Source organism: Lissotriton helveticus, chromosome 7 (genome assembly GCF_964261635.1).
Source record: "Lissotriton helveticus chromosome 7, aLisHel1.1, whole genome shotgun sequence".
NCBI lineage: Eukaryota > Metazoa > Chordata > Amphibia > Caudata > Salamandridae > Lissotriton > Lissotriton helveticus.
Window position 1 is genome coordinate 1,496,387,094 of NC_136068.1, and position 18,009 is coordinate 1,496,405,102.

General features: G+C 42.3%; 1 protein-coding gene across 1 annotated transcript in view; it reads left to right on the top strand.

Moving 5' to 3' along the window:
- The first annotated feature begins 240 nt into the window (after positions 1 to 240).
- RASIP1 (Ras interacting protein 1) overlaps positions 241 to 18,009 on the top strand; it is a 329,706-nt gene continuing 311,937 nt past the window's right edge. Inside the window, exon 1 of the mRNA XM_078654930.1 lies at positions 241 to 750. The gene's annotated coding sequence lies outside the window, so the exon portion shown is untranslated. The remainder of the gene's footprint in view (positions 751 to 18,009) is intronic.

Here is an 18,009-nt window from a genome sequence, read left to right on the forward strand (position 1 = left end):
CAGGACCTTCCTGCCCGCCCTCATGGCTCAGCTCGCCTTTTGCCAACGACGCCGAAGGGATATCCGCACCCAGTGACCCCCTCGGACGCAGGAGGAAGAGGGAAGGGTTGATAGCAGCCGAAAACAAAGGGAAGCAAAGGTTCAGGCGGCTAGATGGGACATGACTAGGCAGCGAGGGGAAGCGAGGGAGGTGGCCTGGGTGGGAGGAAGGGTGGTCTCCCTGGGAATCCAACTCTGCTGCGCAGGCAGAAGCTTGGAACCAGCCCCTGAAAGCTCTTCACGTGGGACGTTGGCAGAAGAAGGAGTGAAAAAACAACTTTTCCAAATTTACATAGGTCAGCTGCGACCTGGTATTGCACATTTATCAGCATACATTTACGCAGACTGAGCAGTCCTCCGTGAGGTGACCTAAATGACCATGGACACATCTTGGCTCGCTGTCTTTGGATGAATTGGTGTCTGGGAACCCTTACATTTTTGCTTTTAAGAAGCACACTTCCACGGCCTTCATTCCGAAGTAGGAGGCACATTTTAAACTTTTCATTTTTTATTGATTGTGTGGATGGCGAAGGAGATGAAAATAAAGAAAGCGATGATACCTTCTTGTCCTCAGTAAAGCGAGACGTGGCTGGATTGAGGCGCCCGGACAGCGTTCTGCATGAGAGACTCCGGAACGGGTGCGGAGTGCAGTCCTGTCTGATCAGAAGTCCGCGTCACAGGGACGGTCTGAACATTTACCTCAGAGCAACAGTAAGTAGACGTTCCTCTTGGTGGTTTAGTTGTGTTTCAATTACATGTCTTGCACTGGTGAAAAGTTTGCACAACGCAATGCTACTTGTGGGCAAATATGAATAGATGTACTCTCGCACGTCACCATACCACTGCCCTAGTGATATCCCGCCACCCTGCTTGGAGCAGGGCACCTCAGTTTCCAGAAAACAACGTGAAATGTAAAGTTTTTGTACCCCAAGTGAATGGTTTAACAGAAAATTAGAATTTTTGGGTGTGAGATCACTAAAGACAATGTAGCCATTCTGCCCAGGAGTGATTGTGCTGCGGGGAGGGCTACCATGCCACTGCATTGCCTTATTCTTTGGGCCTTCTTGGGCAGGGGAAATAATGGTTGTGCCACATCAGAAAAGGTCAAGGTGATCACTGGATAGCCAAGGTGGCCATCCCTCGTCCAGAAATCTCAAGTTGCCCCCTGACAGCTCTGAGTAGGCCTCCCTTTCTTGGAGTTTTCCTTCCATGGTGGCACTTGTTGGAGGACTGGCTGTACCACAACACCAGGGGAACGAGGGCAAGGGGCTGGGTAAGCTTGTGTGGGACATGTGGCAAACACATTTTTCTGGAAGGCAGGGTGGGGGCATGTTTTGGGTACCAATGCATGTCCACATTCCTCCCAGCTGCATGGTGGGCCTGCACACTGCGCAGAGTGACGGGGCGTGAACGGAATGGGTTGTTTGTGGGCAGCCCAGTCAAGGAAAGAAAAGACACAGGAGTGGCACTAACCACACTGCGAACTAGGCATGGACCTTTGTCCATGTAAGAGAGAGTGTGTGTGCAGAATGCACCAAGGCCTCGCCTTTCTCATTGCAATGCACTCTTAGCAAATGGCCTTCTAGATTAGCAACTGTTTCTGGCCTGTGTGTGCTTCATTCTCACTTCAGTGGTGTGCTGGGAGAGGGGAGTCTCTGGCCTGAAGGGATTCACCTAGCTGGAATGGGGCAGAGTCAATCGTATGTTAGATGAGCAGAAGAATCAGAGTATTATGGACCGCGCTGGCCGGAAGCAAGGTAGGCCATTCAAAGCTCTCTTCAGCATTCTTGCACTATCAATATACCAGAAAGAAGCCTGTGCCAGCGGAAGTGACGTATTATTAAGGCGGCAGGTGACACACTTCTTCCAGACCGCATTGAGACTGTCAGTATCAAAGACATATGGACGGACAAGACTAACAGACCTTCGATCCAGAAGACCGACAGGTATGGACAGGGGTGGACAGGTCTGTGGGGCAACCGGGCACTGCCCTGATAGGTCAATGTCTGGGCCGTCTTTCGGCCTGTTTTACAGTCTGGTGAGTCCGTTTTCACCGTTAATTTCCCAGATATTACCACAAACAGTGCTGTAGCCCATTTCAAAATACCTACACAACTTGTTCCAATTTCAAAACTGACCTATTTGAAAAGTGGGCCTCTTTTTCCGCTATCCCATTCGCCCGCTCCTTTTTTCTGTGCCACTCCGACCCTGATGAGGAGACGTCAAAAACTGTCATGAAGCCTTGAAAATGTCAAATACCGCCAGACCCCACAGGGCGAAACACCTGCTCATAATACCAAAGAAAGAACTTGAGGTATAAAGAAGTAAAAAACGGTCTTACATTCACCAGGCCATACCCAAACAAAGAATAAAGACCCCTTTCAAGATACTGGGTACTTCTCTGCTGGCAGCCATTATCAGTTTACTTACATTGACATATATGGACCAAAGTGATGTGTATATCATTTTTTGACTAATTGTATACTGGAAATGCGTTTTCAATAAATGTTAACAACATTGCTGTTTATAAATGTAATGTAACCTTTTGAATTTCGTATTTCACAGTCTTTCCTTATAAACTTCATAAACATACTGCACAAAAATGTTGGGCTAAGAGCTGAGTCCGTACACAAGGTAGTAGACACCACAACTGAGCCACAGGTGGTCTCAAACGAGAATACAGCGTGTGGCTGACTCTGGTCCGGCCCTACTGGCTTTCAGCGTCACCCACCGGCCTGTGCCCTGTGGGGGAAGATTCTTGATTCTGTTTATGCCAGTCTGTATCAGCAGCGCCACCATGGGCATGGAAAGGCACAGGGGGCGGGCGCTGGAGCACCGACCATGTCTGGGAGAGGAGGCAGACATTCACATAGGCATGCATCGTTTCTCCATTTCTCTAGAGGTAGTTCATCTGTGACGTAAACCTGTGGTGAAGACCTTTCCATTGCAACACTAGGGCCTATAGTTGAAAGGGACACTCGTTTCTCGGAGAGTGTAGAGCAGGGACGAGCTATTTTCCCTTGTATAATCCCTTATGCTGAGTATGGAGGTGCAATTAAAGTGTACGAATGATATTTCTGAATTTATTTGCAAATGTTTTATTTTTTGTATGTTTACTTCATGTCAAATTGTTTAATTTTTGTGGGAACATTGTACTGCAAAAAGTGTATTTGTAGATCACTTTCAAGAAAAATAAGCAAAAAAACGCCTAAGGATGTTACATTTATTTTGGCTAAAAGCAACCATCGAATAGCTAATTTACGGGCAATTTCTTCTGCTAAATCTACCTTTGCATTTTTCAATATTGTTTTAGTTTTTAAAAATCTTGCACATTGCAGGAAAAGTTCTGTAATCGGCACCGTTTCGCCTTGAATTTCATGCTATCTACGAAACGTTTGCTTTTGTGTAATTTGTTCTCATGTAATTCTCTCCTCCTGTATCATTACTGTTCCTATTGTGAAGCGCTCTGACACCTTCGGGTAAAGTCCGCGCTATATAAAAACGCATAGAATAAATAAAATAAAATAAGGATACAGCGCCATCTCGTTCCGCGCCCTGCAGTGCTGTTTCTAGTGCTCAGTGCTGTGGACACGGGTCCGTTGGCATTCAATGGCATGCATTGTAATTTTCCTTTAAATCCGACTTGCCAGCATTACCGTAGGGGACAGCAAAGTAACGGGAAATGATAGCCCCCCTGCATAACGTGATGCCCCCCCGCATGTCTCAGAGATATTCATTTTATTGAGCTGAATGGGGCCCTCCTTAAAGTGTGGCGGGCCCCCTGGAGGGTTCGCCCCGCGCCACGCCCCTGCAGCGAAATATAGAACACAAAGTGAACAACGAGTGGAATCGTCAATTATCGAATGATTCAGCAACAGGAAAGCCGATTACCTCGTTTCTGTTGTGTGTTGCTGCCCCTGACAGCCATGCCGCAGGTCAGCGGATCTGAAACCCAATTATTCATTCCCCTGACGTCAGAGCAGCAAAAACAAGTGCTGTTTTTCACTGCTCGACTTCAAAACAGTAAAAGCACGGGTGCTGACCAGTGCGCTGAGCAGCCCTGTCCTGTGGTTTCATTATATCTCTATTCCAGTGGACTGGTGGGGGACAGTCCGCAGTCTGACCTCCCCTGGCTGCCTCTCTTAGGTCTCCACAAACTCCAGGGAAGTTGGGGAGCATGGAAGGTGTTCGTTATGTTATGTAATACTACTTTACGAATCTTTTGTAAAATGCTCATAGCCACGAGCTTCTTGGCACTGAAGGAGTAGCGCAACCAAATGACAACGCCCAAGGTTATAATTGACTTTTACTGATTAAAGCCAGGTTTTCACCTGTCTTCTATTAAGCAGCACACACGTTGCTGATTGTAAGGATAGAGGTAAGGAATTCCAGATTTTTTTTTTTAGAACTATGGAAAAAGTCGTGTGTCCTTAGGAGGATGGTTTTGATCTATGGATGAAAAGAAGGAACAGGTTGGCTGATTGCAAATTTCTATTGGAATCATGTCAACAAGATTTGGAAGCAAGATTGGAGATATTTTGTGAATGGACTTGTTTATAGTTGTCATAGATTATAAACCATATTCTGTGATGAATCTGTAACAAATAAAGGGATTTTAAAATGGGCATAATAGGGCCCGCCTTCAACAGCTGGTCAGAAGGCGAGCTAGGGCATCTTGCAGAAGTTGAAGACGTTTGACTTGGCTGTTTAAAGATGTTAAATAAATAGTCAAATAGTTCACTCGACTGAATTAGACTGAATTAAAGCATTGAATACCGGAATGTGGAAGTCGGAGTGCAGAAAGGGAGGGGTTTCTTTAGAACTTTGAGCTGAAGCAAGAAGCTGTTTGCCTGTGACTGTGACCTGAAGCTCAATGTAACGCTTTGAGTCAAGATAAATGCTTACATTTCTTATGGCATTTATAGGACTAAGACGAGGGCCTTTTGAAATTGGCCCGGAGGTCTTGTTCCATTGTCTGATATCAAGCGAGGTGAGCAAGACCTCTGTTTTTAGAAGATTAAGATTTCGAAAGTTGGATGACATCCACTATTGAGAAATTGGCAGACAGTTGTTCAATTTGTCATAGTAAGAGTATGGTCAATTGATTTTATGACTGCATGAGATGGTGAAGATAATCTTCATGTCATGTACACACATGTAGAATCACGCCCCATATTCATGTAATAACCTAGCAAGGGGGTGTATGTACAGATTAAATAGCAGCCTAGGATTAGACCTGAAAAGGGTAAGTAAAGCAGCCTAAACTCTGTTGTTAAAAAAGGATTGATCCATTTTAGCTTGGCCCAAAATGTCAATGTCTTTTAAGGTTTTGATGACAATAGCATGGTCAATGGTGTTGAATGCTACAGAGAGGTCCAAAAATGTGAGGGTGTAGACGTCACAGTCGTTCCACCAATCTTCAAAGGTCATCTGTGGCTGACAGCATCCTAGTTCTGTGCTGTGGCCAATGCTACAGCCTGCCTGCCAGCTGTCTAGCAACTCATTTTTAGATCTGTGAGATATTCAAATTACACTGGAGTAATACATTTAATTTTGAGATTTTTGCGCTACACCTGTTACTCCAAATTCCTGAAAATTCTCCATTACACCACTTTGTGTAATCATACGCCGCTTGTGGTAAAAATTGACAGTGATCGGAGCAACTTGCAGACATTTGTGGTAAAAATTCACTGCAAATGCACAGGAAGAACAGAATGCGATTGGCTATTGTTCACAGTGCTCTTATTTAAGTGCATTGCTGTGCCAAAAGTGATGCCAGGATGCATTTTGTGCAAAAATATAGGCAAAATAATGGATTTGCATTTCGTGTAAATTCGTGAAAGCAAATTATATAATTATTTAACACCCCTACTTATTTTTGTCCCCAAATCTTTGAAATTGGCAGAATACAAATTTTCCAATATTTTTCCTAAATAGAATAACGATGCATAGGACAAACATTACAAGGGTCGTCCATGCTGAGGGATTTCAGAAGGGGTTTAATAGCTGCCCACTTCCATTCATCAGGGACTATACCTTGTGAAAGACAACATTTGAAGAGTATCGTAGATGTTCCTTCAGTAAAGAATACATATGTCTAATTTAATTGGCACAAAATGGGTCATTAGTAGAACCTGAAGGCTGACTTATGTCGGACATTATCAGATAACTAGGATTCAGTGATGGGGTCAAACACTGAAAGTTCAGGTTGGGTTCTCTAGGAGAATGTTAACTTGCTCTTGAGGGTGGAGATCTGGACTCCTTCAAGATGGCTTCCATGATCATGGTAATTATATTACAAAACGAGTGAGAGTTTGTTATAAAGTTCCCTACTGGGAGAAATGGTAGAGATTGAAGACTCTGGAGATTGAAGTTCAGTAAAAATATGAGAAAGCTCTTTGTTAGGTTTGGAGTGGATGCCGTCCACTGAGAAAAGAAGGCTTTATTTGTCTCTCCTGGTTTTTATTTTTATGGATAGCCAGATGTTTGAGCAAGTGCTCTTTAAGTTGCTGAGTTAGAATGTCGCTGGTGCTGAAGGGTGCTCTATAAAGGAGCTGCTCGCCTCCTAAACGTGGGAACTACCCCCTTTTCTCCGCTTCTTTTTTATTTATATAAAATCTAAAGTGTAAAGTGACACTATGGTTATGAATGGTATTAAGATCTTAGCTTATGTTAAAAAAAATAATTCGAAATTCAGTGGAAAAACCAAAGGTTAAAGTGAAATTATAGTTAGCTATTTAAATAAGATAAACACCAATGTTTAAAAACAAAAAAAATGTGTTGAGATTCACCAGTTAGTTAAGTGAGCTAACTGTGGCATGTCCCCTTCCACGGTGCAGAAGTGTCTTCGTTACAGTCCAAGCTTTCGTACTCTCGCTTCTGGCATGGCGGAAACACTCTATGCCAAAGTCTCACAGCACTCTGCCTTCTCTTAAGAGCAAGGGTGGTGCTCGGCAGAATCCAGGCTTGGATGGAGGAATGTGACATCCTTTCTGACCTTCAGGCGGGGTTCCGGCCAAGTACCAGTACAGTGGATCAGGTCTTGAGGTTTATTCTTATTTACTGGCGCACTGTAATTCTAGGGAAAGGCACCATCTACGCAGCCTTCGTGGACCTCAAGTCAGCATTTGACTTGGTCCCGCGTACGAAGATGTGGCACACTCTCTTAAAGTTAGGCATGCCACTGGATATCTTGCCATTTGTTGTTAAACTACATACTGACAACTATGCTCAGGTTAGATGGGACGCGGGGGGCAGTACCACAGAAAAGTTTCCGGTTGAGAAGGGGGTGAGACAGGGGTGCGTTCTAGCTCCCACCCTCTTCTCAATATACATCAATGGGGTTGTGCAATATTTGGGGGATTTCCCCACAGATGCTCCATCATTAACAGGGATTAAGATCCCGCTACTAATGTTCGCCGATGACACTCTCATTCTCTCTAAGACTAGACAGGGCCTCCAACGTGCCCTCACAAGATTTGAGGAGTTTTGTGTGGACCACGATCTCATTGTTAATGTTGATAAAATAAAGTTTATGGTCCAACATAACTCCAAAAAGGTTATCAGCGATGTTAGAATGAAGTAAGGCGTCTTGGAACAAACAGAGATTTTTTCCTACTTGGGGGTAATAATAGATAGAAAACAAAATTGGAATCCCCAAATAGACTGCCTTACTGTTAGGCATGCTTAACTTACGGGTGCTTTGCTCAAGGAGCATAGACTGTCATATACAAAAACCCATAGCTCCTGTGCTACAGATTTATAATCCCAAAATTGGCGCCTCAATATTGTATGGGGCAGAGCTGTGGGGATATGCCAATTTGGATTCCTTAGTGGTGGCCCAGAACAACTTTTTAAGGTCCATAATTGGCCTCCCTCAGTCCACCCCCCTAGTACCCCTTTATCTGGACTTAGGATGTCATTCAATTAGGGATGTTGCACACTATAGGCTAGTAGCTTATTGGAGGAGACTTTGGGTGACTCCTGAGCTCACACATTATGCCCTGGCTCTCTTAGAAGTCAGGAATTTAGATGTAAACAGGAAAATAGTGTGGTTCAGGTGTGTCAAAAATATACTTTCTGAGATGGGCTGAGCTGCCTGTGGACCTCCCCAGCTGGAAGTATATTTCCATCTAAAACCGAGCTAAAGGCTGCTTACTGGAACGTGATAAATATGAAGCGATTTGCAGCTTCTTCTAGTTCCACTCTGTCCAAAGCCTTTCTTGACTCCAAGCAGGAACCCAAATATGAGGGGTACTGGGACACAATTTCATCAACCCGAGGCAGGAAATTATTCCACCAGTTTAGGGTGGGAACATTACCTACTAATGCTTTCACCTCCAAATGGTGTAATACAAATGCTAGCAATTGCCCCTTCTGTCTGGACATGACTGAAACACTGGGTCATATTTTTTTTGTTTGTCCAGCATATTGTAAACCCAGATCCAGTTGGTTGAACCCCACATGTTCTAACCTGGGTACTAGGTCCAGCAGTGAGGCTCTTGGAATCCTCAAAACAATAGTGGATGGACCTTTTGTGATTGCCATAGCAAGGTTCCTAGGTTGGGTGTGGGTGATCCGATGGAATGAAAGGAGTAATAGGTAATTTTCTACGTTTCGTCCTGTACCTCTGCTTTCCTAAACTAGCACTATGCACTTTTATGTATTGTTAGGATTTTCCCTTTGTAAACTTGAAGTTCAAGGCTGATTCCCCATGTAGGCCGCCTAGCATGGGTGTGTTTTAGAGTTTTTTAACTTGTTTATTGTTTTATCAAGAATATCCAGGGTGCTCCTTAAACCAAATCAACTTACAATTTTCTTGTTTTAGAAACATGTTGGATTGCCCCATTCGACCTCTATGTTTATGTTGTTTTAACTTTTGTGATTTTCTAAAAATCGAAATAAAGTTTATGAACTGAACTTAAGAGCAATCTACTTGAAGCAGCATGTTACTTCAAGGGAGTGAAGAAATTCAACCATTTCAGTCTAACTCTACCTCCACTGGCTCCCTTTTCCAGTCTGGACCTTTCGCAACACCAGCTGCATCATTAACAAGCAATCGCATTCAGAAAGCCTTCTACCTCACCATCTCTGGTGTCACATGGCCCTACATCAGCAGCCAAGACACTGTCAACTGGAGACAAAGTAGTGTATTAAGATAAACTTCAGGATATAGACTTTCTCTGTCTACAACACCCCATACTCCGCAGGTCAGCCCCAACTCTGCTTCAGTTTAAAGAAGAGCTGAAGGCACACCTCAACAAAGAACACTACAAATGGACAGCATAGAAAGTGCACATCCCACCTCAAAACTCGGAAGCCATCCCTTCCAGCTTTCTAAGTGCAGTCATGTATAGCGCCTACTGCCTCTGGTTCATGCTTTATAAACACTGCCAACCTACATACATATCCTGTTGAGGGCTTTTACTGATAATGAATATGCAGAGAATATTCAAACATGAGTTAGAAAATACTTTGTTCAGTTGATGATAGAATGCTTTACAGAATGAATGGTGTAGGCTGTTTTTCTTGAGCAATGTTATACAGAAGTACAGGTGATAACTCTGTCAAATGCTGGTTATATAGCCTAGTTACTAGAAGCACCAGCTGTTTGGATACAGGATTACATGGATTATAAAGAACTATTCTTGAATCTGTCAATCTGGCGGCCATGCAGTGTCTTATGCACCTCCCGACAAGAAGCTCTTGCCAGCGTCTTACCTTTTGTCGGTTTATAAAAGTGGCAGATGTGACTGAAGAAAAAAGGGAAAGGTAGGAAAAGTTCAAAGGGGTCTAGGAAGAGTAAAGCAACAGCGTTGAAGAGTAAACCATCAATCAGTCTTTGTGTAGAAAATTACATAGAGGGAAATAAGTCCCTCAGTATGTATCTTTAAGTATACGATTCCATCAGTCTGCCATCCAAATTGTTTAGGCCTTATGTAATATGTTTCTCTTGATATGTTCAGTACTGCCAGATGAACTGCTCATTACCTGTGCATTAAATGAATAAATACACCAAAAGAAAGGAGGAACGCCGTTGTGTACTCTGTCGTGAGGGTACTCCAGTTGGGACCCCTCAGACAGCCTAGTTCCATGATATCTTTCCACAGCTGTCCATATTTATTTTTTAGATCTCTGAAATGGTTTTCAGCATGTCAGACTGATCGTATGGGGCCCTTGTCATCATGTTCACTCCATATAAAATAGTCACGATGGATATTGTGGATTATTGCATAGGCGAGGGTTTCTTATGATGGAGACAGGATATGACGTCCAAAGTGCTCAAGGTTACATGAGAAATCAGAGGGAGGAAGCAACCGTAGGATAAGTCCAGTCTCAGTCAGTGCAAGTCACTGTTTCCTGGATTGAGTTAGTAGGAAGCGGAAACAAACAAAACAGAGACTTACGGTAACTGAAAGTTGACTTGGACAATAGTTGTAGAGAATGACAGACAAGTTACAATAAAAATGTGCAGTGGAAGGGATCAATTTTGGGACAGGCACGGGGCATACTTAGCTGCGCAAAGAGCAGCAAGATATAACATTAGAGATGTGTAGGTGTCAATCACGGGGTTGTTGTTCACAGAGGGGTCCTAAGTGACATCAAACAGACAATTAATTACGGATGATGACACTTGAAATCCCACGTTTGAAAATTCCATGTTATCAACAATATCTGCAGCTCCACATAGTGCATGTTCTCTCTCCTTTGAATCCTCTTCCCTTCTCAACGGATCCTATGAATCAGCTGCAGTGGGGTAGTGGAATCATGGCAGAGCCATGAATATCATTGCCCTCTTTCACCATACTATACATTAAGCACTTTAGCATCCTGCTGCTCACTACCACTACCCTCTTGTCATTTCGCCCCTCCCTCGCCTACATAACAAAATACCAGGTGTCCTCCAATCTAGCCTTTACCTCTACGTGCCCTACCCACAAATACAAACAATGCCTAGGATGCTGCCACACTTTCCCACCACCCTGTGCAGGTTTCTCCCATTCTCATCTAAATTAAAATAAATAAAAAAAAGAGTGGCGTCCTGCCACACTCCTAAACAGCATGTTGGTCATTTGATGACCTCTCCCCTGATCTATATCTGTAGCTATCTATAACTATATATATATATTCACAGAAAAAACCATAGGTTTCAGGCACGTTATAGTTAGTTGGACATTTCACTAGTACAAAACCATAGAAATTCCGGCGTTATAGTCAGTTCAGCTAACTATAACTCGCGCCCCCGCAATGCACTGCTAAACATCATTCATGACATGGTCAGTGACATCACTGATGACATCACTGATGACATTTCAAATGACATCACTGATGACATCACTGATGACCATCCAGTGACTGTGTGTTTCTAAAAAGTGTAAATATGTTTTATATATATATATATGCCTAGGTGTATTGAAGAATGAGTGGGTGTATGAGTGTGTGAATGGATGATTTAGTAGATGTGTGACTGATTGTATAAGTGACTGATTAACTGTATCTTACTGAATGCATGGGTTAGTGAGAAAACTGTAAATGTCTGTATCATTTTTTTAGTTGATGTGTAAGGGGAAACATAGGTTGGTGAGTAGCTACATGAGTGTCTATATGCGTTATTGTTTGGTTGTCTGCATATCTGTATGGGTGCCTGAGTGTCTGTGTGGGTGGGTGGGGGTGGTGTGACTCTGTGCATAGATGTGTGAGTGGCTGATTCACTGGGTGTATGGGTTCAAGAGTGCATCAGTGAAGGGCTGTATAGGTGGGTGAGTGTGTGTATAGCTGTGTTGGTGAGTTAATGGATGTCTTAGTTGTACATATGTGAGTAACTACATATGTGAAAGGCAGTATATTTGAGTGTTGGAATATGTAAATGATTATATGTCCGAGTGAGTGATTGTGAGAGTATCTGTATGGATGAGTGAGAGCTTGTGTCAGTGATTGTATATGAGAGTAAGTATGTGTTAATATCTGTATAAATAAGTGAGGTGGTGTGTGTATAACTGAGTAGGTGAGTACATGGGAGTGTGATTAATTCTTTGCATTACTGACTAGCTGTGGGAGTAATTCAATGGGTGAGTGGCACTGTGTGAGTGTCTGTATGGGTTTATGAGTACATATGATAGTGGCTGTATTGATGAGTGACTGCATGTATGAGTGACTGTATAGGTGAGTGAGTGGATGTGTGTGTTGACCTAGGAATCAGTGAATGGGTATGTAGTAATTGGTATTGGTGTGTCTATGGTTTCGAGAATGGTAGTCTGTATTTTAGAGTGGGTGTGGCAAATGTTATATTAGGGTGCGAGGAGGTGCATCAGATTATCATGTGGATGATGTGATCAGTGTTGTCATTTGAGATGTCATCAGTGATGTCACTGATCATGTCATGAATGACGTAATATGTGACGTCATCAGCAGTGCATTGCGTGTGTCATTTGAGATGTCATCAGTGATGTCACTGACCATGTCATGAATGACGTAATATGTGACGTCATCAGCAGTGCATTGCGTGTGTCATTTGAGATGTCATCAGTGATGTCACTGACCATGTCATGAATGACGTAATATGTGACGTCATCAGCAGTGCATTGCGGGGGCGCGAGTTATAGTTAGCTGAACTAACTATAACGCCGGAATTTCTATGGTTTAGTACGAGTGAAATGTCCAACTAACTATAACGTGCCTGAAACCTATGGTTTTTTTCAGTGAATTTCGAAGGTTTTTTAAATGCTAATTTCTAACTATAAAGTACCTGAAACCTATCTTTTTTCAGTGAATTTCAATAGTTTTTTTAAATGCAAATTTCTAACTATAACATCCCTGAAACCTGTGTTTTTTTTCAGTGAATTTCAAAGGTTTTTTTAAATGCTTATTTCTAACTATAACATAGCAGTCGCGTTTGCAGAGTGGTGGAAAAAGGTGGGCGTGGCCTTCAAACACCTCTTAACAATCCCACTGTGTGGGATTTACTGGAGGTAATGGGAGTAGTTAGCCCTCAACGTCAACCTTGGGGACAAATACCCCTTTTATTACCACCAGTAATTATTATTATTATTATTAGCGGGTTTGTAAAGCGCTGGAATCGACTCCACAGGGGAGTATTTCTGCGCTGTGGAGCTTTCAAAAAATGGTAGTAATGCATACGAAGGACCGAGAACAAGAGCACAGAGAGAAAAGAAAAGGAAAAACAGGAGAGAGAAAAAAATCATAAAGGGTCATAAAGCCCAAGAAATAAAAAAAAAAACAGAAAATAGATCAGTAAGTCCCACACAGCAGGATTGCTAACTTCTTATATCAGGCCCGTCCCTTCCCTGCACCACTGTGCAAACGCACCCCCTAGCACGTTGTAAGTTGGGGGATTACATCCCCTTGAATCCCGAGGGTTCCTGTGGCCAACTAGCTCACCAGGTACCTCCTGTAAGCGCCACAGAGCTGCTTTGCAGAGAGGTGGTCCAATGCCATGCCCCTTTCTGCAAAGCAGCTCTGTGGCGCTTACTGGAGGTACCTGGTGGGCTAGTTGGACCCCAGGGACCCTCAGCATTCAAGGGAAGTTAATCCCCTAATTTAGAACGCACCAGAGGGCCTGTTTGCACAGTGGTGAAGGGAGAGGGCGGGACCTGATGTGACAAGTATGCAAACGGTGCGCTAGTTGGCCCCCAGGGACCCGCAAGATTGTAGGGAAATTAATTCCTCTACTTAAAACGGGCCACAGGGTGCGTTTGCATAGTGTTGCTGGGAGGGGTCGGGGCCTCCGGCGCGATGCTGGCTTTTTAATTTATTGTGTTTGTTAGAAGGGTGGCTGTGTGGTCCCCCTTCCTCTGCTATGTTTTTGGCCCTGGCAACCCCATCCCCCAAGGCTTGACCCCTAATTTGTTAATTTTTATTTTTTTTAAACGGAAGTGGGCTGCATGGCCCCCCTCCCGAGGCCATTTTCGGTCCCGGGGACCACATCCCCCGGGGCATGGCCACTATATAATAAAAAAAATATATTTTCAAAGGAGGGGTGCTGCGTGGCCCCCTCCTGAGGCTTCTGTTAGCCCAGAGGACCCCATCCCCCAGTGCTCTGCCTCTTTTTTAAAATTTTACTGGGGAGGGGGGCCATGTGGCCCCCCTCTCAGACCACTTCTGGCCCAGGGGACCCCATCCCCCGGGGCCGGCCCTCTCCGTTGGGGACTGTGGGGGAAGCCCCAATGCCCTCATGGTCCCTGCCGGCTACTCGCCTCCTGCGGGAACTGGCATTGCTTTTCCACATGGGGAGCTGCTGCTATGCAGCTCACCATGTGGAAGAGTAATGTGGTTTGGAATTTGGAAGCGAGAGCAGTTTCCCTGCTCTCGCTTCCAAAATCCAAACCACAGTTTGCTGTGACAGGGCGAGAGCCAGGCGGCTCCCACCCTGTCATAGCAAACAGCAGTGTCCCGGGGGTGGGCACCCCGGGACACTGGGGGCCACACAGCCCCCCTCCCTACAAGTGGGAGGGGGGCTTGTATTGTTTCTAATATCTGTTTGCAACAAATATCTAACAGTTTTATGAGTCTTATTTTGCAATAGAGGTTTTAGTTTTATTCTTCATGTTTGCAAACATGCTTACTCTTTCACGTGAAACAGCTAAGCACCAATGTTTTACGTGGATTGTGAAAAGGGTGATGGCGTGACCATGAGTATTATATGCAATAAAGTTCCCCCTACTGTTCAGGATAAGAAAATTGCAATTCACCTTGGACTTGGAGTTCCATAACCTTATAAAGGAACTCTGGCCTTCGGCCTCGTTCCTCTATATGGCTATGGAACTCATTGGTGACTTGCAAAATCCTTATAATGTACCTCAGGGAGTACTTTATCCCTTATATATTACAGAGTGGCTGTAGCCGCTCTGTAGTTAAAGTTCGGTTTCAGAGACATATGAATTCCTCAGATATTTGCTTGCTAATAACTTTTTCACCATTTCATGAATATCCAGGAAACTTTGCAGACATATTCTATTTCTACATTGGCTGCTGATGCAACGTTTCGTTGTGCTTAGTTCAGGGATGGCAAAGAAAAAAGAGGTTCCTAAAACACGTTCTTCCACCAATGCATTTTCCATAGACTTTTTAAACTGACTAAGCAACAAAATGGCTGAACAGATTTACATGAAATTTAGCAGGAATCTTTATTTTAGTGTGGGAAGGGTTCTTTTTGTTATTTGAACTGAACTTGTTCAGTTGTTTTAAAGGGTGCACAGTCAAAATATCGACTTCAAAATATCGACTGGACATAATATCAAGTTTTAAATATCGACTGGACAAAATATCGACTGGACAGAATATAGACATCAAAAATATCGTTTTTAAGGTAAGTGAAGTAATATCGACTGTTAAAAATATAGACAGTTAAAATATCAAAGTATATAATATAGGTTATTAAAATGATCTAATAATTAATAATATTGAATTTTTTATAGTGTTTTTTATGTTAATATATGTGTGAAAAGTGTGTATGTTATAAATAATAATAATTAATGAAATTTGTATTTTATAATTTTTGCATTATTTAATTCTGTAGCGGGTTGTGAGTTTATAGGGGAATAGGGTGAGAAGTAATTTAATAATAATTAATTAAATATGTACATTTATTTATTGTTATTAATTTTTAATTATTTGTTAATTAATTAATATTTGGTTATTAATTAAAATTTAATTGGCAATTAATTTAAATTAATTGATTAATTGTTAATTATGTTAATTTTTCTATTTTATTTTCTGTAGCGGGTTGTGGGTTTATAGGGGAATTGGGTGGACAGTAATTTATTTATAATTAATTAAATATGCAAACATATTTATTGGTATTGTTGTAGAATTAATAGTTAATTAATTATGTTATGGTCAAGTCCGATGACACGTGTTGGAACTGTTCAGGGGAGGGAGGAGATCTGGAACACCTAATCTTCAAATGCCCCTGTGTTACCTCGTACTGGGACAGAATCTTTGGTTTTATTAAGGACGTCCTCCACATTACACTACCAAGAGAATTCTCGACGCTAGTTCTAGGTTTTGCCAAAGCCGTCACGCTCAATGATGACGACAAAGCCCTACTGGACCTACTGCTGACAGCTGGGGTTAAAATCATACTTAATAACTGGAAAAGCACGAATAAAGCCTCCTTTCCCCACTGGTTGAATTGGATATCCTACTTGAGAGGTGCTGACAATATAGCCTTAACCTCCACGCCGTGGAGACCACCACTAAGGAAACTCTGGTCCTCACTAGATGATCATTTTGACTCACACAAACCTCCTTGAATCTTGAATACAGGGCACTCAGAGCGCTTCATCACATAGGGCTCATTCTGTACGTCGGCCAGACTAGGTTTTAAACACTCTTCGCCACAGTTTGGGGACTTCATCTTACCCATGTATCATAGGTTTGGTTTACGCAAAAGTATGACTTATGTTACATCTGCTCTTGTGTGTTGATGCCAATTCCTTTCCAGGTCAGATTATACAAGCCACCGAGTAACCATGGACACAACTCTCCTCTAGCGGACGAAGGTCATTTTATGTGGAACCTTGTTTATCGCACTGGTATTATTGTATACGCGACTCGCTTTGTTTTACTGTTACCAAATCTTTTATTTTTTTATTTTCCTATTCGTATGATTTTTCTATCACTGTTCTGTAACTAATAGTATTGCAATCGACTACTTCTTGTAATGATGTGTCTCTTTACAGCTCCTAATAAAAAATCTTTGAACACAAAAAAAAGAATTGCTAATGAATTTTATTTAATTGATTAATTGCTAATTATGTCTATTTAATAATTTATTTTCTGTAGTGGGTTGTGGTTTTATAGGGGAATAGGATGGGAAGTAATGTATTTATAATTAATTGAATAAATCAAATTGAATTTATTGAATTTAATTTGAATTTATTGTTAATTAATTTTTAAATGTTAAATTATTAATTGTTGATTTGTAATTAATTTGTATTAATAGTTAAATAATTGTAATAATAACATGTAATTTGTAATTTTAATTGATTAATTATTATTTTATATTAAATTCGTAATTACTTTAAATTAATTTTTTATACATATTAATTTATATTTATTGATATAATATATGAAGTATTTAATTTCGCTACTGTTGCACTATTTGGAGTGGGAATAGTAATTTAAACCCCTACGCTATCCAACGCTTTCCCTACTGTTGCACTCTTTGGAGTGGGAATAGTAATTTAAACCCCTACGCTATCCAACGCTTTCCCTACTGTTGCACCCACTGGAGTGGGAATAGTAATTTTTACCCCTACGCTATCCAACACTTTCCCTACTGTTGCACTCACTGGAGTGGGAATAGTAATTTTAACCCCTACGCTATCCAACGTTTTCCCTACTGTTGCACCCACTGGAGTGGGAATAGTAATTTTTACCCCTACGCTATCCAACGCTTTCCCTACTGTTTCACCCACTGGAGTGGGAATAGTAATTTTTACCTCTACACTATCCAATGCTTTCCCTACTACTGCACTCTTTGGAGTGGTAATAGTAATTTAAACCCCTACGCTATCCAACGCTTTCCCTACTGTTGCACTCTTTGGAGTGGGAATAGTAATTTTTACCCCTACGCTATCCAACACTTTCCCTACTGTTGCACTCACTGGAGTGGGAATAGTAATTTTAACCCCTGCGCTATCCAACGCTTTCCCTACTGTTGCACCCACTGGAGTGGGAATAGTAATTTTTACCCCTACGCTATCCAACGCTTTCCGTACTGTTGCACCCACTGGAGTGGGAATAGTAATTTTTATCCCTACGCTATCCAACGCTTTCCTTACTGTTGCACCCACTGGAGTGGGAATAGTAATTTTTACCTCTACGCTATCCAATGCTTTCCCTACTGCTGCACTCTTTGGAGTGGGAATAGTAATTTAAACCCCTACGCTATCCAATGCTATCCCTACTGTTGCACTCTTTGGAGTGGGAATAGTAATTTAAACCCCT